The 17,935-nt window shown below is 48.2% G+C and overlaps 1 protein-coding gene and 1 long non-coding RNA gene across 3 annotated transcripts in view; both read left to right on the top strand.

The window, feature by feature from the left end:
• Positions 1 to 17,935, top strand: part of DSCAML1 (DS cell adhesion molecule like 1) — a 344,894-nt gene that overhangs the window by 173,835 nt on the left and 153,124 nt on the right. The window lies entirely within an intron of this gene.
• On the top strand, positions 52 to 5,376 carry LOC144305610 (uncharacterized). The gene is made up of 3 exons (XR_013372626.1): positions 52 to 77; positions 4,328 to 4,506; positions 5,187 to 5,376. It is a non-coding gene; the product is annotated as an uncharacterized LOC144305610 (long non-coding RNA).

The raw sequence follows: 17,935 nt of genomic DNA, 5'->3' as shown, positions 1-17,935 counted from the left end.
CGGTTGTTGACAAGATCTTTGTTGACATAGCAACCCCTTACTCAGAAAACCTGATAAGAATCTCCAGCACTGCCCAGGTCTGGTGGACTGGGGAGGGGGGGGGGGGGGGCGTGTGAGTGTACTGTGTGGTTGGGAGGGAGGAGTTTGGGAAGAATGTGTGACCAGAAAATCTAGTTGTAGCAGTAAAAGGGGGCAGGGGAACTGGTCTCTGGAATTCCCTGTTGAGTCACGGGGAAAAAGCCGAGCAGTCAAGAGTGTCTCGTTGGCATGAAGAATGTGCACAAACAATCCATTGGAACTGGCCTAGATTTCTCTCCCCAAGCCATTGGCTAGGAACCGCCTTGGTGCAGACAGTGTTGGCGCCTCCTTGAGGAGGGCAGGTTACTCTGTTGGGTGTTTGGTGGTTTGTTATTCTTTCAGGGGGAGGTGGGGAGAGGATGGTTTTCAGGTCAAGAATGCTCTGCAGGGCATCCTCACAAGTTCCTGTCAAGTAGCAGGCAGGTTTTGAGGAGCTCAGGAGACGAGGCCAGTTCCAGAAAACTCTGTTTTGGCCCATCGTGGCCATGGGCGAAGGCCAGAGTGCAAAGCCAGTCTGCCAGACTGTTCAGCATTACACCTGCCACTTCATTTCATCAAACAAGTAGTATATGAAGTTAAAAGGCAAGCGACAGAACAAGAAAAAGTTATCTGAAGTGAATATAGCAGCAGGCAAAAAATAAACATCCTTAAAATATAGTGCTCTTCTAGAGTATTAAGAAAACGCTAACATCCGGAAAGAAAAATGGGCAAACAACATAACAAGAGAATGTTTAAAAGAAAGAACAGTTGAAAAAGAATAAAGCAGAAAACTTGACCTCGCTAGTGATCATAAATGCAAATGAGAGCAAGCTGCCACGTTTGACCTCTCGATTTGGCACATATTTAAAAATCTATCACCTTTAATATTGGCAAAGGTGGGAAGGGCGCTTTGGCAGACTGCTAGGGATCTTGAAAATTGATATGGTATTTACAGCGACATGTGTCAACACTGGTGACAAAATGTAGCAGAGAGCCTTACCAATAGTATTTCCTGCCAGCCCAGTAACTTCATTTCTAGGAATTTATCCCAAGAAAATAATCAGAAATCCAGATAAAGATTTATAGGAGTACAAAATCAGAAATGGTTTAAATACCAACAGGGGATTGTTTAAATACCTTCTGGTACATCCGTACAGGGGACTGTCACATGGGCATCATGCCTGCTGGTTTATGAAGAATGTTCAAAAATGTAAAAACGTTCTTGGTCGAATGTGAAGTGAAAAAAGCAGGAAATAGAACCGTGTACAATATGATCTCAACTATCCCAAAACGTAACGGGTGTACATGTGGGTGTGCGTTGGGGGGAGGAGGGGTTTACATACACATATAAAAATAAAAAGTGATATTAAGGAAATACACCAAAATGCTAATAGAGGAAGTTGGATTGTGGGTTTCAATTCTTCCTTTTATACTTTTCAATATGTTTCAATTTTTGTTATAATAAGTATACTTTATTTTTATGATCAGAAAAAATTACTCAATAAAAGTTACATCTATTTGCAAGGCTGTATTAACCATACCAGGTCATTAAGTATTGATGTCATCTCTCCGTTGTAGAATTGTTACATTCCACAGTTGTATTACTGCTCAACTTTTCATTTGTTCACGGGTATCTCCCACCCAGATGTCTTATCTGCCCAGAGGTCTAATCTGCCCAACATCACCCACAGTCCTTGGCCCAATGCCCTTATACAGGAGCTCTTTGAGGCACAGGTCATAGGTCAAAATGTATGTACTACCCTGCAGAAGAAACTTCTGTTAGCTTCCATCATTGGCCTTGTTGCTCTAGAGCTACCATGATAGCAGGTGGAGAGAGGAAGTCTACCAATAAGGCCTCTGGAGTCTTTCTACCCCAGATGGCTTCTGGGTGCAGGGGAACCATCCACCTCCATGCAATGGGATCAGACCCTTCCGGTTTCTCTGTCGCCTTCCTGCCTTCATCACCTGTCCTGAAGGTCCATTCTCTAGCCAAGACGAGGTGTAGGGACTGTTGGCCAGGAGCCAGGGCTCCTTCACCTGATGCCTAGGCCCCTACTCCAGCTCTCACTGAGATGCTCTGGATGCACCTGCAACTGGCTACACCCTGCCCACATCTCTGTGGCTAGTCCCTTCCTTTTAAGGCTTTAGCCTCTGCTGGGAAACTTCTGAGCTGAATTCTCTTTCTCGGTGGCATCTTGACCGATACAACAGAGACACCATCTCTGCCCTGGATGGTGGCTCCCAGGTGGCCAGCATCGGCCAGGGATGTGAATAGCAGGAACCCAGACCAGAGCAGATATAGATGTACAGATGGCATCACTTTGGTTCTGCACCTTCATGTACACGCCTTTCCTCTGAGGTTGGTAGGCTGATTTGCCACTCTGAATCAGGGAGCTGCCACCCCATCTGCCCCTCCTTCCCGCCCCACTGAGGCACATGTTGACCCAGTCTCCAAGGCAGACAGACTCAGCCACCAAGCATCACGAGGCTGTGTTAGGGTCAGGAGACAAGGTGATGGGGGGCTTGCCACTGGAGTCACGGATGGTCAAACATGCATGTCTAGATAGAGTCAGGACCCACTTTGCTCCCACCAATGAAAGAGACCGTCTCTTCTAGACAGTTTGCTCTTGGAGCCTCATGCTTAGAATCCTGTCTGGTCTCAGTCAACAGTGAGCTTCCTGGGGGACAGGACTGGAACTTAGGCAGCTCTGTGTTCTGACCATTCAGCACTCTGCCCGGCTCCTGGAAAGTTCTCTCTAAGTGTTGCCTGAGGAAACGTGTCAACACTCCTTCCTTGAATCGATTCCCTTGTCAAATCCCACTCTTCCTCATTGGTACACTACAGAGGCACCTTCCACAGGAGGTCTTTCCTGGGTAAAGAAGCTGTGGTCTGATAAGAGCACATTTAAAGAAAAGGAACATTAGTATCAAATCCACATTTCCCTCCTTGGGCTGCACTGATGAGCTAGCATTAGCAAGCTGAAAAATCACAGAGAAAAAATCTCCCCTACATGTAGAGAAAGGGGGAGTCTGACCTACTGAGTATCTTTGGCAGGATCAGGGTGGGTGGGATGGATGGAATCCATGTCAAATTAAGAATGACCTTTTTAATGAGTATATTCTAAGAGAGGATATTGCAGAGTTTTATAAGCCATCTGAAATACTTGAAGGGACGTTGTACAGAAAACAGAGCACATCCATGTAAAGATATAGCTGCAAGCTGTGGGTGAGCATGAGGGCAGTGGGTTTATTTGTAAGGCTGTTTTAATACTTGGAACCGTTCACAAGTGGAGCGGGCAGGGGCTACTGTGGCACATTCCCACTCCAGGGAGGGTTGACACAAAGACTGAGCCACCTTCTCCAAGAGCAGTGAGGGTAGATAGGCTCCTTCTGGGAGCCACAGAAGCCATGGGAGGCCAAGGAGGTATTCCCAGCCCCTGGTTTCCTCTCTGCTCCTCAGGATTCACTCTCCAGGAAACCTTAGGAGGGGAGACAGGGAAGGACCCTAAGAAGTAGGAGCCCAGGATGCCTGGGTGGCTCAGCAGTTGAGGGTCTGCCTTTGGCTCAGGGTGTGACCCCAGGGTCCAGGATTGAGTCCCACATAGGACTCCTTGTGGGGAGAGCCTGCTTTTTCCCTCTCCCTATGTCTCTGACTCTCTCTGTGTATCTCTCATGAATAAATAAATAAAATCTTTTTTAAAAAGTGGGAGCCCTATCCCCCTGTGAACCTGAGAGCTCAGTGAGAGCTCAATGAGGAGTCACCACAGCAGCACTGACCACTTCCAGAATAATTTCCCATGTGCCCAACAGCAGAGTTCAGCTTTTGCTCTTCCCATGATACAGAATGGAAAACTGAGGCTAGAGAACAGGAAGGATAGGAACTGTTGCTATGTTCTGAGCACATACAAGGTCCTGGCCTCAGTGTCTTACACACATAGTCTCTAACCCTTACAACCATCCACAAGGACCTTGGGGTTGTCCCAGTTGACGGACAAGGAAACACATGCTCAAGGGCATTATGTGACTGCCCCCCAATGCCGCCACCAACCCCACAGTGACACAACGAGAAAGGACCCAAGCCAGGGTTCAGATCCATGTCTGCCCGGCTCCCCATATCAGCATGTCCCCTGGAGCAGGAGGTGTTCACCCAGACAGCTTGCACTAGGGCCAGAAACCCAGTCTTGACCCTCTGGTCTCTCCCCGGCGCCCCAGACCTCTCTGTCACTGTCCAACCACCCCTTCCCCAAACACCTCTCTGCTCCCATTGCAGGCTACCCTGACCTACTGGAGAAATCTAGTCCAACAAAGACAGACTCCATGTGTCCAGGACGAAAGGAAGCCAGGTGGCGGAGTAAATGAAAGTTGGCTGAGGGCCCTCGCTTAAGTGCTTTTCCATTCTGCCTCGGCTTTGCATTCTGGGCTGTGCTGCATTTCGTGGGACTGGGCACGGTGAGAGGGCTCTGGGCTGGCTGCAGAGGGACGCTCTCCGAGCTGGAGATGGAGGCTGGGTGCACGGGTGGGGGAGGCCTGAGCTGAGACCAGGACGGGGTCAGCCCCATCTTTCCCAGCCCAGTTAGTGACCCTGGGAAGTCAGATGCCCGCCAGCCCGTAAGGTAGGGGTAAGGGGTACAGGCAAAGAGAAGGGCCTTGAGGATTTTAAGATCTTATTTATTTACTCATGAGAGACACAGAGAGAGAGGCAGAGACACAGGCAGAGGGAGAAGCAGGTTCCCTGCAGGGACCCCTATGTGGGACTTGATCCCAGGACCCTGGGATCACGCCCTGAGCCAAAAGCAGATGCTCAACCGCTAAGCCACCCAGGTGCCCTAGGCCTTGAGGATTTAAAGCCTGGGAGGATGGAGGAAGGCAGAGTAGAAGGAAGAAGATGCTCTCCAGCTGCCATGAGCTCCATCTATAAGAGCCCTCTGATCAGGTTCCTCCCAAGCCCACAGCCAACAGACAGCCTGTGCCACAGGCCAGGCGCTGGGAGTCCCCAGAGCACCTGCCTCATGTCTCCATGGCAGGGAGCCCTGGATCCCAGACAGGCCTTGTTGCCAGGGACGCAGGGACAGGCAGACCGGCATGGGAGAGATCTCCTTCCATTTCCATCTCTGGCTCCTCCATCCCAGGCTTCTGTGACAATCAGGCTATTTGGCTTTTCACCCCATCTTCCACTGGAGCCCTCAGAGAAGAGCTAGTCCTAGAAGGAAAAGAGGGTGGAGAACGGGATTCAATGAAGGAAAAGATGTCTGCGTGCGGGCTTGGCCCACCCCCTTTGAGCATGAATAAATAAACAACTGCAATAATGAGCCAGCGCCTTGCCACACAGCTTCACCAGCCAAGAGAGAATTCCTTCAAAAGAATGGAGCCTGGTGTGGGTTCATTATTCATGAGCAGAGCCCTCCAAGGTGGAGCCTCTGTTGTTTGGTGTAGTTTAACATGGGCCTTGGGGGTGGGAGGCTGGTACTGGGAGGAAGGGAGGGAGGGGAGGGGGTGGGAGATCCCTGCGCAGCAGCCAAGCCCAGTAAGAGGCCAAGTTCCCAGGACTCATCTCAGACACATGGTGGGCAGCCAGTCCCCCTCACAGTGACAGTGGTCTGGGTGCCACAGGCGTGTTGGGCGACTTCTTATGAATGGCACCTCTCCACCCCCTGGTAGGACATTAAATGGACTTAGGCCACCATATGTTCAATTCATTGTCATGTACTAAACACCTGCCATGGGCCAGACACCGTGCAAGCGTGCAAGGGCTCCGGAAGGTGAATGAGAGGCTCCCATAACCTGCCAAGAGCCTGTGCTGTAGTAACACCACGGCATGGAAGGCGTTCTGCTCAGGAGGGAGACCGGGGCTTTGACTCAGACAAGGTCAGGTTGGAATACCAGCTCTGCCCAGGCCCAGCCATGGGGCCCTGGCCATATCACCTGCCCATCTGAGCTTCCTTCTGATAGCATGGAGATAATAATGCTCCTCTTAACATGTCATCTTAAGGATTATGAACAAGGTATTTGACACAATTCCTGGCACACGGTAGATGCTAGTGAATTAGAGCTGCTGCCTCTAGTGGTGGTGTTTGACCCTCCTGCAAAGATCTCTGTCTTCAAGATCATTCAGGAAATTGCCTAAGTTTTTCTGTTTCTATCCATTGACATTCCCAAGTTACTCTTAGACCAGGCTTCCCACCTCCAAATGACTGCATTCTTGCCCCTGGCTGAATGAGGCAAGTTGGTCTCCCCTCTTTGAATTGAAAAATTCGTCCTTCAGAGTGAATACTGCTGCATTAACCTGTGGCACTAGCCTTACGCTTTAGGAAATAATAAAATTAAATAGCAAACATTTATGTCTCAGGCCTTGTATCCATTGTCTCCTGTGATCTTCACAGCAAGCTTTGACTTAGGTGGTTCATCATTTTACAGAAGAACAGACTGAGGCCTGGAGACACTAACTTGCCTGCAGTCACTCGGCACATGACAAGGGGAATATTCAAATGGGCCTGACCCCAGAGCTCTCAGCCACGAAGCTACTCACACATAGATTTCCCACAGCTTGGAAGCCTTGTGCAGTGGCATTTGATTCGGGATAGAGGCACCATAAATGGGCAAAATTAGGATGCAGTTTAGCAGCAGTTCTAGGGTGAGGGCTGCAGCCCATTGGGAATTTCCAGGCCAGGAGCTGGAGGACTCTGGCTCTCCTCCATAGCCAGGCCACTGGACTCTGTTTGCCCTTTCTCCTATGGGACCTTGCACTGCTGTCTCTGAGCATCAGCTATGTGGGGAGTCTTGCCTTCCTACCAACACCAGGTACTGGCACCACATCAACTAGTATTCTGAAAGCGCCAGGTAAAGTTGCTGATTCTGAGGTGGGAGCAGAGACAGGAAGAGCTGTTGTCCTTTTGATACATCTGTGCCTTTAAAAGAGAAAGAAACCCGGGTTTGTGGGTATGTGGCCTCATTACAGCAGCAGAAACTGTAATGAAACTAAAAGGTGGTCCTTCGAGCTCCTTTTCAGGGGATTGAGTGCAGGGCCTTGCTGTCCTGGGAGGCCTAACTCAGGATGGAGGACACTCAGCGGGGCTGGCTTGGTTAAGCTCCAGTGTGCTCAGGTCTCTGTGTCCCAGGAACCAGTGAGTCAGAGCTGGTCCTGGGAAGAAATATGAGGAAGGCTGGATTTCCCTGCCCCAATTTTTTTTTTCTGCATTTTCCCTCTTGCTGGTAAAACCTGCTCCCACCCATTCACGGGGGGATATTCTCATTGTGTCCCTCTTTTTCTTTCTAATGCTTACTCTCAGAAAAGGCTGTAGAAGTTTTTTCTTTCTAAGGAGTAAATAACTGAACACATTTTATGGTGTTGCCTCTCTCAGGGGTATTAGCATTTAAACCAGGATCAAAGGTTTAAGTGAAAGGAATAAAACACAAACAGTGGAATTTCAGGTCATAGTGGATACTGAGTATTGTTTTGGATGGTGTAGTGCTCCTGGATCTTTCATAGTGGTACCATCTGCTCTAAATGTAGGCTAGTCCTGTTTGGGGTGGGGTGGGGTGGGGGCCTAAGCTGGTTACTCTCTTGGTCTCAACAGGTAAAGTAAATCTCCGATGAAGTGTTTCAACATCCCCCCACCCCCACCCTGAGGATAAGGCCTTTGAACCCCGTTTCCTGATATGCTGTGAAGGGCTTATGACCCAAGATCGGGAATCAATGTGAGATCCCCTGCCTTTGGGTGTTTTTTGTCTCTGAGACCAGAAATGCTGGACCAGCATACCCTGGCATCATAGCATTTGGATCTTACTGTGGTTTATTTAGAGATGGGGGTAGGAGAGGGACAGAGGGAGAAGTAGTGGGTGCAGCGTGGGGGCAGGGAACAGCTGGAGTGCCTTTGAGGGAGCAGCTGCTACAGAGACTGCTCTGTGGGTGTACAACAAAATGGTGGCTTTTCATACTTTTCAAGAGATAATCTCATTCAAAATTCCAGCTGAGGAGGTAAGAACTACCCTCAGACAATTCCTGTCCTGCTTCCAATACTCCTGCTGTGGCCTCCAGAGACCCTCCCCAATGCCCAAGCGCAACTTGGTCCATGGAGTCCTATCACCTTGTCCCATGCCACCTCCTCCCCTGGCTCTAGCCTCCTGGCCTCCTGCAGAAGCCAGCTAGGGCAGGAGAAGATTCTGGGCCCTTCATCTATCACCTTCTCCCTGCCTGGCAGTGCCCAAGGGAAAGAAGCCGCCATCTCTACAAGCCGCATGGCACAGTCACCAGCAATGCCAGGAGATAATGACAGGTTGAGTGTTTTCCGCCTGGTGAGGAGTTGCATGCAAATGACTTGGCTCTGAATAGGCTTAATTGTCACTGCCTGATGTGGTGGCTCAAACCATCCCTCCTCCCTCCTCTGGTGGGAAGCAAAGGGAGTAGGAAGCAAGGGGATCCTGTGGTGTGGGGAGGGATGGCCAGTGGGACCCAGAGCCCAAGAGAGAGGGAAGCTGGCATTTCCCTTCTGCAGGGCAGGCCTGCTAGTGCACAGCTGTGAGCAGAGAGTGGGGATTCACTCTCTGACATGATCCAGAATGAGATGTGGCTCTACAACCATAAATCCCTTTACGCATCGCAGCTCAGCTGAGAGAGGCTGTCACGTGCCTGCAAGATGTTCCCGCTTGGCCAGCCAGGCCCAGGAAGAGAAAGGAGGGGCTGCAAAGAACAAGGCAATAAAAGCCCTCCCTCTGTGGTGCATGAAGCCCTGCCCCAACCTAACTTCCAGAAACTTCCATGTAGGTGCTTAGAAAAGCCAGGCACAGAGACCAGGCAAGGTAAATCAGGGTGGTCAGTAGTAGGGACACCAACACTTAATACTTCCTTCATTTGGGGGCCTTTTGATAAATCAATGCTTATTCTCAGAATAAACTCATCCACTTCTCACCCCATCTCTATAGCACAGGTTCTATGAGTATTACCCACCATGTCACCAGATAAGGAGGATAAGGCACTGAGAAGTTAAGTAACTTGCTCCAGAACACACACCTTTGCAGAGCCGAGATTCAAATGCAGAACCTGGCCCTTCCCTGGGGTAATGGGGCTCCCACTCTGTGCTCCCCCAGTGTCAGCAACAGCAACGAGTCCTAGAAGCTGAGCTGGGCGTTCCTATCTGTGAGCATATATCGCTGTTGGTCTGATGTTTGTACATCTGTGTGTGCTGTATGCCCGTCTTCTGAGCCAGCTGAAATCCAACTAAGGTCAGGGTCCTCTGGCTCTTACCGTATTGAATACTGGATTGGAGTCTACTTTGTTCAAAGTAGGGATGGTGGCAGATATCTTGTGTTGGGGGAGAAGAAGAACACCATGTTCATACGGTATGGAGCGGGGCTGGAGCGCTACTGAGCAGAGGGTGCTCTGAATCCCTCATTGGGGTTTCATCCAGAGCATCACCTTTCCCATCCACTTTATACCTAAAGGTTCTACGTGAGATTTTATTTGGAGAAAGGCATCCATACTCCAAAGAGAATGATCCAACACTAGAAAGTTTCTAAGGGCTCATCCCATAGTTCTGTGAATCTAAATAATAAGGATCCACTGAAGACTTTTGGGGGAAAGTCTTCTCACCCCTTCCCACCACCGTTATTCCAGAGGTGAGAAAGAGTATGGACCAGAATTAAACTTAGACATCCAGTAGCCTAGGGCTGGATGGTGAAGGGAGAGGAAGCTACATGTTCCTAGTAGCAAAATAGGGATGGATCCAGTGTCACCTAGTCATGCTAGGAAATAGGGCAAGAAGAGGGAGGCTTTTCACTGTGAAGTTCTAAGAAAAGGTTTCTGGTTTTGCAACAACCACCAGAAGTTTACCCCAAGCTGGAGAAAAATGTTTCATGTTAATTGGTCAGAAATACTCTAATTACTGAAAGGAAACTGGTGCTGAGATCCGTATTACTATAATAACTGTAATTCCACCACATTAGTGTTATTAAATGTCACTGAGTGATTGCTTTCCGGGTGTTTAAGTTTTTAATGCATTTATTCTTTCAAAACTTTGGGTACCAATTTCAAAAAAATAGACACCAGAAACCCAGCTCCAAAATGAGACAGTCAGAAGGTCCCCTTAGAGCTCTCAGAGCTCTTACTCAAATTAAACCAAAACAGTTTAGCCCAGATTTTGAGAAAACAACAAACACACTTGGGTTTTGTATAACTGCATCCCCAAGATGCCGTAATGGAAGTTGGCACAGCTGCCCATTGCCACACTGCACATGTTCCCCCCTTTTCAGCTTACCTCTACCCCACACCCTGAAGTCATATAGACAAGGGCAAAGAAAGGTTTGGAGTCCATATTTTATGGGCCTGATGTAGACAGAGACACAAAAGCCAGAATTTCTCCATAGAGTCAAGGACTCCCAAGGTAAGGGGAAAGCATACTGTTTCAGCCAGAGGGCCCTATGCTGCACTTTGGACAGCTCTCATCCCTTAAATCACCCTAGACACTGATGAATAGAGCACGCCATATCTGGGATTGGGATATTAGCAAACCTGAGTGCTGATTTTTCCTTTACTCTTCAGTCTCGGGCAAGTTGCTGAACTAATTCCTACTTATAGGTTAAATGGGGTAATCGGTTTTACCCATAGGATATGGGAAAACATTAGGGTCCTATGGAAACTATTATCATTTTTATTTTTACCTTGTCAAACTGCATTATACCAAAAGGTAATCCCCTTGGAAAATCTCAGGAAATAAGCAGGATGGGTACATCTGTTAGGCTGGCATTTCAGATCTCTTAAGCTTTTATGGTGGGAAAGAGGCAAGCAAGACAGAATTTCTAAGAGTGTCATATTCTGGTTTTTTTTTTTTTCCCATAAACAACGACATCCACCCTGTGGGAGAACATTAAATAACTAAATAACCAATGAATTTTTTGATTCTTCACGTATATTTTTTGTATCCCACTCCACCCCCCACATCCCCCACCCCTGCCCCAGGCCTGGCCTAAGTTCATGGAGAGGACCGGATATAACATGCCTCATGTGCTCAATTTGCTCCGTGAATTCAACTCTGGTTGAATTTTTTCTTCTTCTTCTTAAAAATAATGACAGTATTTCGAAAGATGCGAAAAAGAAAGGGAGCTCCTGGATGACGATTCTGGGCTTGACAATTTTCAAGTTAGAGAATAAACATTTACGTTGCAAAAGGAGGTCAGGAGAAGGCAGCACCCGAGTGAAAAATCAAAAGTAATCCATGGCAGCTCCTTCTCCCAGGCTGACAAAGGGCTTGGCCTTGAACTCAGGTTGGATCTTAACTGCTCACTGCCCTGCCCTCACACACTTTCCTTCTAGATCCTTCTTTACAGAGGTCTTTCTGGCAAGCAGGGTGACTGAGGACCTTCTGGCGCTGTCCCAGGTCCTGAAATGCCACGGGTTCCTGTCTTCGTGATTAAAGTGGCTCTGGAGCATTCCCCTCCAGTCAGCTGTTGTGTGGAAGCTAATTTCCATATAATAACATTTTGTTATTTGTAATAAATCATATCCACAGTAAGGTGACTGGGTTATGTCATTATTTGCAAACCTACAGAATGTAATTATAATATGTCTGAAAACCTCCATGCAGAACCGTGCAGTTCCAGCCACAGCACCGTCCAATAATAATAAAAATTTATATTGTGCTTTATGTGACCGCTCATCACTGTAACCGTTCTATGCCAAGGGAAAAGAAACCCCACAGCAGTGACAAATTCATTGACATGGAAACCTTGTAAATGCCAAACTAGTTGATCCCAAAGCTAGCTACTGGGTTTCCCCTCTTTTTTTCCTAGGAACCTTTTATAGTAACAGACTGGATGACCAGATTTACCTCCACATTCAAAACAATGAGCTCTTTTTGGAGTTTCCTTTTTATGCATTGAATACACGTGTGTCAGCCTTGGCTAGCATTGGTTCATAAGTATTAACTTTTTGCACAGCATACCTATGTGCTCCCTTTTGCATCTTTCTCCCCACATCTGTCTCCCACTTCCCTTGCCTCATCATTATTTGTCTAGGATGCATGGTTCCACTGCTTTTTGTGAGCATTGTGAAGCAGATTCCATAGGCAGTAACTGAGACACATAGTGGTATTCATCTTGCATCTGTTTTCTCTCATATTGAATTTCACTCAAGCATAGAAATATATTATTGCAATTAGAAGTGGGCTTCCAGTTATCTCTCCTTCTTAACCTTCTACTGCTCGATGCCCTTGGCATGCCCTGCTGGGATTTTTTTCTTGAGAGGAATGGCAAGTTATGGTTGGAAGATGCTCTGAAGTTCCAGGGAGGTTGTTTTCTGAAGTTTCAGGGAGGTTGTTTTCTTAAGAATCCCATTAAGAGTAGAGCTTGTTGTTTCAAAAGCGCTGGACTTAGATCCATTGCCCGAGATCTTTTATAGTTCTGGGGGGAAATTCCCCCACTTTAGCCACAGTGGTCTTACTTTTATTGCATGTGTGGTGGTGGTAGCTCTCTAAGATAATTTTGCTTGGGGCTGTGAAAATTACCTTCAAACCCAAAATTGGATTCCATCCACTGCTTTCAGCCAGAGCAACAGGCTTGTGTGGATATCCGTTTCCCTGGGTATGTTTGTAGTTACTAATGCTGAGTGTGGTCATTTATCATGGACAATACAGAACAAAAAATGATTTTATTAATAAGTTTCCTGCTCCTGCATGATTTTGTCATGGAGCTTAAGACATGACATTTTGTTCCTTAGCCACTTTTATCTGCATATTTCTACAGCTTGCTTCCTTTCTATCCCTTCACTTTGGGAAGTTGGTTGAGAAAGATGGTCTTACATAGGTTGTGGTGGAATTAGAACTTGAAAGGTTGCTTTTGTCACCATACATGGGGTTGGCAAAAATCCACCTCAGGGTGGCCCACACGAGGGTGGGGATGAGCACTGACATTAGCATGCTCTTCCTTACTGTGAAGTAATGCAGCATGAGGGAGAGAGCTTCACCTTCTGTCTTGTGAGTTCCATTCTTGTGGAACTGCTAAGCCAGGCTAGCCCTAGCATCTTGGGGTTCTGGGAATCCTGAAAGGTCTATCATGGCCTATCCACAGAGGGGAGTAGTATGTAGTGTGAAAACGGTGCTTTCAAAGATGATTTAATGATATAGAAGAAAAGCTCTTATTATACTATAAAGTGAGAAAAAACAGCATATAAAATTTCATATAAAACCTGATCTCACACCCCCTCCCCCCAAAAAAGACTAAAGAAATGCACCCAAAAGCATCAACATATTGACTTTCTCGTGTTGGTGGGATTACGGCTGATTTTTATTTTCTTATTTCTGCTATTTAAAATTTTCCAAATTTCTCAAAATGAATATGTATTATGTTTTAATGAGGAAAAAAGTAGATTTTTTTTAAAAGCCCTTCAGAGACTGTGGCTCCACTGACTTCCTTGATCCCTATTCTAATGACTCTCTCCAACCCTCCCCCATCCCTACCATGAAGAAAGCCTTCCTCATTAAAGCTCCCCTATAGCCTTCCTTCACCCTCATCTCTTCAGAGAAGTGTCTTAAGGAAATATCAAAGGGTGTGTGTGTGTGTATGTGTGTGTGTGTGTGTGTCTGATTGTGTGAGTGAAAGAGAAAGACAGAGTAATCATTATATCAGGAAGGAGGAAACCCACCATAGAAATGCAAAACAGAACAGCTGAAGAGAAAGGCAAGGGTGAACTATAGAGGAGACCCATCTTGACAAAGGTAACAATGAGGAATTAAAATCCCACCATAGAAACTGTCAGAGGGCAGGGGATGACAGGCAAACTGAATAATAGAGAGGGTCTATCCAGGGTGGAAAGGGACATGCCCTTCACCCTCTCTCTCCTCCTTCCCTCCCTGGGCTTCAACCACAGAGGACTAAAGATCCCTTGGGGGAGGACTGGGGATGCTACAAACCAGGGAGGGACCTGAGGAGTCTGACCAGGGAGAGAGGACCACGTAAAAAGCCAGAGAAGGACCCGGGGCTGGCTATAGGAGGTCATCTAACCCCTGGGGACACCTAGATCATACATGTTCAGGCTAGAGCACAGCGCCCTATTTTGCAGAAGCTGATGCCCAGGGGGAAGTCGTGACTGTTCTTGGAGTCTTAGGACAAGAGGCGTGAGCAGGTGTGGGTGCCTCACTAGGAACATTGGCACATCAGAAGGGCTTCTCCTTGTGGGGTGTTTGGACATGGGTGGTGGAGGGGCATAACTGGTTGTCCAGATGACCAAGGGGTGCTACTGGCATGTAGTACATGAAGATACTTAGACTCACAGAGGAAAGCGCTGGCCTGACATACTACCCTACACAGAGAAACAGCAAGAAATTTCCTCTAGGGCTGAAATGGAGTCAAAAATAGAGATCCCCCCCCAAAAAATAGGGACCCATATCTGTGTATGTCTTTTGGAATTCCTTGAGGTTTTCCTTTAGTTCCCTTGTCCCTTTCCCTTTGCTTTGGCAGAACTGAAAAAGGTTGATGTCTCACATCCCTGAATAATCCTGCCAGGTAAGACCTACCTCCCCTTTGTTTCTGGAGGCCTGAAGTGGGGGGCAGGTGGAGAGAGAGAAGCAGATTCCCTGCTGAGCAGGGAGCTGAATGTGAGGCTCAATCCCAAGACCCGGAGGAGATCACGGCCTCAAGCCCACACAGCCCTTGGTCTTCTGATAAATGAGGCTTAGTGCCGACCAAGCCTCTGGGACAGGGGGTTGTAGGAAGCCTGTACACCAGCTCAGGGTGGTCAGATGTCATCTTTTCTCTCCAGCCTCATGCTCCCCTCTGCAGGTGGCATGGAACAGCATTCATCCTCACGGTTCATTTGCCAGACTCCAATTAAGGCACCACACAGCAGCCCAGAGATACCCCCTGAGTGACCCACAGCCCCTGTGAGGCCCACAATGAGGCAGCTTTGTAGCTGCCTAGGGGAATCTGCCTTTTTAGGGAAGATGTGCAAGAGATGGGGGACAGGTGGGAGAGGGTGGGAAAGCAGACACCTGTGCTCAAAGGCGAAAGATGTCTGTTTTTCTCAGTGGCCAGGCCAGAGTGTGCTGACCAGCGAGCATCTCTGTGTAGAACAGTTTGGTCAGCCACCTGCCAAGGGCGGGGCAGGCAAACACATCACGTCCTTTAGACCATTTATCAGTGGATGGAGAGGTTAGGCCATTTCCCACTATCCCCTCTTTGCAGGGGTGGGGCAGGAACACCCTCCTGTTTAGTGACACATAAGTGACCAGGGACCGTGCTAGACACTTTGGAGCCTGATTTCATCTCATCTTCACAGTGACCCTCAGAGGTGGCTGTTCTTAGCACATCTGTAGGAGAGAACACTGAGCCTGCAGGAAGTCGCGACCCAGACTCCAGAAGCGATGCTGGAGTTCACACCCAGAGCTGCCTGATGTCACAGCCTTTCCTTCTGAGTTCTGTCCTGGCAGCAGTTCAGTGGGGAGGCTGGGAGCTTGGGTGCTGGAACCAGACTACCTGGGCTCAAAGCCTGCTTCTATCCTTCACTAGCTATATGACCCTGAGGCACAGAATCCACCTTATTATATCTCAGTGTCCACATCTGAGAAATGGGGCTAATAATTGTTTCCACCTCAGAGGGCTATGGATGGGGCTGTATTATTGAATGCTGTAAAGCACCTAGAACATTGCCAGGCACGTAATGGTACCGTGTAGCTATTTAGCTATTAATACGATGCCTACTGTCCATTAGCGAACCTAGAACCTAGTAGTCTCTAGTCCTCAATGGTGAGAGGTCTTCGAAGTTAGATGTCCAGTTCATGGAGGGGTCTTTGTAGCCCTGTGCCAGACCCCAGGGAAGACCCCTAAAAAGAACATGCACAATGCTTAAGACCACATGAGGACACTGAACTCTGAGTATGAGGGCTGACAGGGTGCACTGCCCTGATTCCACCCAAGCTCTGAGGCATTCTTACCTGACACGGTGGTGTCCAGGAGAAGGTGTGCTCCAGGAGTGGAGGGACTATAGGCTAGGACTTAGCCAAGAGAGTAAGATGGAGTGCCCAGAGCTGCGGAACCCAACTGATGACACTTGAGGTCCGGATGGCTGGTGTCCCAGGGCCCCTGCCCTTCCCAGATCGGCACAGCTTTCTGGCCCGGCCCAGGGATCCTACATCTGCCTCCCCAGTGGAGATAAGCAGCCCAGATCAGGGGCCCATGGCCTGACCTGGCCCAGGGCATCCATGCCAAGGCCCTTTTTGGGTGCTCCCTTTCTACCCAGCCCTGCTTCCCCTTTGTCCAGACCTGCAGAAAACCCACTTGGATGGAGGACAAAGACCTCACAGGAGCCTTCAGTCTGGAGGTGGGCCCCGGGGAGGGGCCTGGGTGCACCAACAGGCAGAGTCTCTGGGAGCCGCCTCCCTGCGAAGTGCTCCTCCCTGTTTCCAGAATGTGCCGTGAACGCGGCTCCCTAAGGCTTCTGTGACACAAGTCTCTGAGGGAGAGAAGTTAGACTCCGGCCCGGAGTCCGCTAAAAGCCCGTCAGAGAGCAGAGGTAATTTATGAGGAGGACGCTGAAGCAGTGCAGGCAGAGCAAGGGAGGCAGAGGGAGTGCAGCCCAGACACATAAATATCAAAAACAGAAGCGTGGGTTCCTACCTCTCCACGTCCCAAGACATATAATATTACAGATCGCAGCTTGCGCGGTGCTCGCATATTCCTGGGGCTTCGATACAATACAGTAAATGCATTGTGACAGTAGCTGAGTGGATTCTATGTGCTGAACAGATGTCTTCCAGCAGACGAGGTTTCTGTGACTGTATCACATTGTGCTTTCATCAATTATACATCACTCCTCATTACAGAGGCAGGCGCTCATGACGGCATGCCGCGGTTAAGTGAGAAACCTGGCCAGGCTGAGAAGCAGAAGGCAAACTTTGAGGATGCTTTTTGGGTTAAGGGGCTGCTGGAACCACCTCCTCTCCCTCAAAGACCCCGCCTCACCCCCTTAACTCTGCTACTGCCTTTATAGGTCTTGACGCCTCCCTTTCTTACGCTATCTGAGCTAGGATATTTTTTTTCCCCATTTTTAAAAAATGCTTCATACAAATAATCCAAACTGGGTAAAATAATGAACTCCCTATACCCATCACCCCACCACTCAGCTTCAGCAACTGTTAAGATTTGTCCACCTCGGGGCTACTTTGTGCTGAACTGTTTTAAAATGAATCCTGGCCTCTTATAAATTTCACATCTATTTTACTCAGTATGAATCTTTAAAAGAAATAGGGCTACTTCCCAGAGAGCCAGCCATATGATCTTTATTGCCACTTATAAAATTAGCAATACTTCCTTGTCCTCATCCAGTACCCAGTCTGCATGTAGGGGGTCTTCGTGGTTTCCGGTCTCCTCCTGGCCACTGCCCTGGGACACACCCCACACTGCAGATAGGATAGCTAGTGGAGCTTGGACTAGCTAGCTAGGGGACCCAGCCAAGCTCAGGTCATATTCCATCCTCAGCCTCATGTTCCATCTCTAAGCTACAGAAGGGCCATAGATCTGAAGAGGACACACGGCACACACCCCTTGGCAGGACTTGTGTGGGAGGAACCGGCAGGTATTGGGGGTGGGACAGTCAGGAATGATGAGAACAGCTTAGATGTGTCAGGCTGCAGCTTTTGTGCGTAAGCCTGTACTTCGCAAAATGTGGCGCACGTGCCTTCGTGGTATACCAGGCGATTCTAGGCAGCGCATAGACAAACACTTAAAAAAAGAAGTTATGTATTTCATCTTTATTTTTAAAAAGTTGGAACTAGCACACCTAAGCCCGTGGCTTCATGGATTTCATTATCATAGATGGTGCCAGCCAAAAGGTGTTTGGTGATTTAAGGTCGATTTTGAGAAGAATATTATATAAATAACAATACAGAGGCATTTG

The sequence above is a fragment of the Canis aureus genome, chromosome 3, assembly GCF_053574225.1.
Source record: "Canis aureus isolate CA01 chromosome 3, VMU_Caureus_v.1.0, whole genome shotgun sequence".
NCBI classification, from domain to species: Eukaryota; Metazoa; Chordata; class Mammalia; order Carnivora; family Canidae; genus Canis; species Canis aureus.
Note: the sequence above shows the minus strand (reverse complement) of the source record. Positions and strands in the feature narration are given on the sequence as shown.